Genomic DNA, 5,232 nt, shown 5'->3' on the forward strand with positions numbered 1-5,232 from the left:
GGAAAAATCAGTTTAAATAAATAAATATCTCTATATATTCCATATTTTTGTTGAGATAATCCAGTGTAAAATGGAAGTTGTGGAAAAATCAGTTTTTATATATATATTTATATGTATGTATGTATGTATATGTATATATTTTCCCCATAATTTTGGTGAGAAAATCCAGTTTAAAATGGAAGTTGTGGGAAAATCAGTTTAAAATAGTTGTTGGGTTTTTTTTGCCATGTTTTTGGTTAGAAAATCTAGTGTAAAATGGAAGCTGTGGGAAAATCAGTTTAAAATAATTGTTGGGGAGTTTTTTACCATATTTTTGGTGGGAAAATCCAGTTTAAAATGGAAATTGCTGGAAAATGCCTTTTAAAATAGAAATTTTGAAAAGGGAAAAGCCTGTTTAAAATAGTTTTGGTGGGGGTTTTTTTTCAGAAAAAAAAAATCATATTTAGAATGGATTTTTCTTTCATTGTTTTGGTGGGAAAATCCATTTTAAAGTGGAAATCATGGGAAAAAGCCAGTTCAAAATGGAAATGTTTCCCTTATTGTTTTGGTGCAAAAAATACAGTTCAATTTTTTTTTATTTTTTATTTTTTCTAAGATGCAGCACAAAAGGGAATTTTCCCCCCTTTTTTTTGTGGGAGAACCAGGCTTAAAATTGACTTTTCCCCCCCATTTTGGTGGAAAGATCCATTTAAAATTTTATTTCCCCCTGTTTTCTGTGGAATTCACAATTCACCTCTCACTATCCCAAGGCTGTCATTGGGACTTAAGGATATAAAAGGCCTTTTCCAATGTAAACAATTCCATGCTTTAGGGAGCTGAAAAACAGAGGAGGATTTAAAACACAGAGGGGAAAGGAGCTGAGGGAAATAATAAAAATTTCTATAATCTGTGGGGTTTTGAGTCTTGAGGCAGAATTTGATTCCCTGAAGCTGTTGGATTTGTTTTTCCTTAGGAATGATGTGGAAAACACAACGGGAACAGGCACGAGAAGAGTTCCCAGAAGTTATTTATGAGCAGCCTGGAAAGCAAAATATTTTCAGGTATTTCCCTTCATTAAAGGAGAATTTGTGTTTATTCTGTGCTCAGTGCTGGGGGTCTGCAGCATCAAAAAATTCCAAAAATTGGGCTTTAAATTAACCACCCCACAAGAATATCTTTGGAGGAAGGTCCTGGGGAAAGGTGGATTCAGGTGAGCCAGCAGGAAAACCCCACAGGGGTAAATTTCCCACAGGGAAATTCCAGCCAGGTCCAGAAGGGCCTTGAGACACCAGAGTTTGAGGTTTTTAGGAACAGGTTGGACAAAGCAGGGCTCAGGAATGCTGCAGGTGCAGCTGCTCCTGCCTCGGGGAGCAGGCTGGGTGACAGGATATCCCATCCAGGTGGATATTTCCAATATTTCCACATGTTGCTCTTGGGTTTGGAATGGGCTGATCCAGACCTGGGATTGTGAATATGCCCAAAATCCCTGGGTTTTGGTGGCTGCTGAGTGCTGGCACGCTGTGGTCTCTGTTATTATTTATAATATTATATTTATTACTCTTTTATTCCTCACCTCTGTGAGGAGCTGGGGGCACTCAGGAACAGCGTGGACGTTCATTTGGGATGGATTGGAAATTATCCAGAGGCTTAATTTCCCAGTGGGAACAAAGCAACCCTTTTTCTCTGGAAAACTGAGCACCAGCACAGCACACACCTCCCTGGAAATCCAGGCTGTTCTGGGCCATAATCCTGCGTGAAAAGGTTGGGAAAAGACTTAACTGGGAATGCAGATGGGAATGCTGGTCAGGAAATGCCAAATTCAGTCTTGGGGAAAGGTTTAAATGTCCCCATTCCTGGGTCTGGGAAGGGGAAATCACAGAAAAATCACAGAATCTTGGAATGGGCTGGTTTGGAAGGGAATTTAGGGAATTTTGGGATCATCCACCCCCTGCCACGGGCAGAGACACCTTCCATTATCCCAAATTCCTCCAAGCTGGCCTTGGACACTGCCAGGGATGCGGAGTCTACGACCTCTGGGACAACCTGGGGAAAAAAAAAACACTGACTTTGAGAGACCACAAACAGCATTTTCCAAACATTCACCACACAGGTGGGAGGGGAAAGAACACGGCAGCTCCTCAGCCTTTTTCTTCTCTCCCTCTTCTCCAGATTAAAAAGGAAAACAGCATCCACTGCTTTCCCTGAGGTGTGTCCTTGCAGGAGGGATTTGTCAGGAGCCTGCACTGAGCCGTCTTTTCGCGGCTCATGGAGAACCAGGATGGTTTTCCTCTACATCCACGGGGAATTTTGGTGCAAAAGTGGGTTTGTTTTAAGTGGCCTGGGCCAGGTTCTTCCTTCCAAGGCTTCTCTGGAGCCCACCAAAACCAAGGTTGAATTTAGGGGTGGTTCCTGCAGTGTTAGAGACTGCAGTCCCCAAAATCTGTCATTGCTCTGGAGAGCTGCTGCTGGAGGGGATTTTGGATTCCTGCAGCATCTCCCAGAGCCTGTCAGGGCTCTACAAACGCACATTTCTGGTCTTTCATTGGAGTATTCCCTCTCTCCAGTTTAGATCCTTACATGTAGTCCCTTTGCAGGCACTCCTCAGACATTTCCAGCTTGTTTTCACTTCTTATTTTCAGATATATTTGTATAAACGTGGATATAGTTTGGTCACAATGATTTGGGAGCTCCAAGCATCTCGTGTACAATTAACGGGGAGACAAAGATCAGACTGAGGAAGGTGAAAACGAGCTGGGAGCTCGTTGGTTGTGCCCTCCCATCCCCACATCTTGCACCAAGCTGGTTTTCACACCAGAGAGGAATTTTTTTCAGTCAGTTTTTAAGACGGGTGTTGCCTGACTCCAGTCAGGCTCATTTCCATCTTGGTGGCTGCTGGAGCATCTGATAATCCCAGTCCTGGTGTGTGAGAAATGAGTTTTACTCTTTAAAATTTTAAAAGTTTCGTAAGGGATAAAAAAGGAATTTTACAGTGCTGGGTGCATATCCAGAGCTAGAGTTGGTTAACTATAACTCTTCTTATAAACATTTTATTGCATTGATTAAATGTATAACAATGAAGATTATACATATTCAAACATTTTTCTTGAGTTCTTTTATGTGTTTCTGGGAATTCTTTAGCTTGGTTTGGCTCCTGACCTGTCGTGCAAAAGTGTAATTTGATTTTTGAGAGTCGCTATTTATTCACAACGACAAATGAGGAGTTACTGATAATCAAATGCTCGGTGGCAGAAGCCTTCACATCTTCTTTTTCAATGTTATTTGTGTGGTTCTTTTAGTGTTGTCTAATCATACAGATTTTTTTAACTGTCATAGTTTTAACTATTTCCACAAATTTGAGTTATTCTCACTATTGTCAGCTACAAAAGCAAAGGCATCAGCTACTTCTGCAAAAAGTTACAAGGCACAACACACAGTTTCTATTTAATATTTTGCAAAAGCCTAAACTATATGTTCATCACACAAATATATATATATATATGAGCTACTCAGGACCAGGATTTTGGCCACAAAAGCTGACAAATTATACTGTATTAAAACCAGTGAATGTATTTAATATACCCACACTGTTTTACCCTTTATCCAACACACCAGAATCACTGAGTTTTCCCAGTTTCCTCACACCCCTTTCTGTGGCCTTTAGCCCAAATTCCTGAGGGAATTTGAATGCTGATTTCCCGTGTGAGGAGCTTACATTTCTGCAGCCAGGCTAAGGTTTAATTTGCTTTCTCAGCAAGATCTCAAATCAAAGATTGATCAGAGATTGATCAGAGATTGATCTCACTGATAATCCTGTACCTAAACAAGATATTCACCCTGCTCTAAACCCCTGCACACATTTCTGCCCTCGCTGTGCTGATCGAGGTGACTGATCCCAGCACTGATGCAGATGTTCAGATTTGGGGAAGATCCAAAGTTTGAGAAGGAAAACTTCATGTTGGAGGTGTTAATTGTCACCTTGTGCTGATGAAAGGGCAGCAGCCCGGGGAAGGGAGGAAAACAACAAGAATAACAGGTTTTAAAACGTGCAACAATATTAAATATTTAATTAAATATTATTAAAATAAATATTAAAATAAGCAGTAAAATAAATATTAAAATAAATATTAAATAAATATTTAAATAAACATTATAATAAATATTAAATGAAATATGAAATTAAACACAAAATAAATATTGAAATAAATATTAAATGAAAAATTAAATATTAAAATATTAAAATGAATATTAACATAAATTTAGAAATAATTATAAAAATGAATATTAATGTAAATATTAACGTAAATATTAACGTAAATATTAAAATATATTAAAATAAATATTTAAATAAATACTAAAATAAATATTTAAACAAATATTTAAATAAATATTTAAATAAACATAATAAATATTAAATTAAACATAAAATAAATATTTAAATAAATATTAAATAAAAATTAAATAAGTATTTAAAATATTAAAATAAATATTAACAAATTAAAAAATAATTATAAAAATGAATATTAACATAAATATTAGCATAATTATTAAAATAAATATTAAAATAAATATTAAAATATATTAAAATAAATATTGAAATAAATATAAAAATTAATATAAAAATAAATATGAAAATAAATATGAAAATGGTGGAAGTAGTGAGTTTTGTTACCTAAAGAGCTGGAATTTTAAGGGAACAGGGATATAACAATTCTCACCTCATGGAAGATCTGTGGGTTCAGGTGAGCTCACGTGAATTCCATGGGAATTGGAAAAGTCCTGGAGCCACCTGAGAGCTGGAGGAGCCTGGGACGTGCCAAGGAACACCAGGGAAATCACCAGGGTGAATCCCACAGACATCTCCTTCCATCTCCTCTTCTGGAGAAGCTTGTAGGAAAGAGCTTTTAACACCTGCTGAAGCATTCTGAGAAACCCCAGCTGTGGTTCTAGAGGAGAAAATCAAAATATCAGCTGCCAGTGTAAGAGCTGGAAGTCCTAGCCCCATGTAGATTATATATATATATATTTTTTTTTTTTTAAATATATATATATATATATATATTAGTGTGATGACAACACCAATGTTTGAGTTAAAAGTTGTATCATTGAAGCAATTAACTCACAGTAATTATTGCAGTTGGGGTTTCCTGGAGTTTCCTCGGTGCTGACGTGGCCAACACACCCAAAAAAGGCTTTAAATGTGGATTATCTCACCTTGCTTTGCACTTTTGTAGCAAAAAGCTGAGCTGCTCATGA

This window comes from Parus major, chromosome 1A (assembly GCF_001522545.3).
Source record: "Parus major isolate Abel chromosome 1A, Parus_major1.1, whole genome shotgun sequence".
NCBI classification, from domain to species: domain Eukaryota; kingdom Metazoa; phylum Chordata; class Aves; order Passeriformes; family Paridae; genus Parus; species Parus major.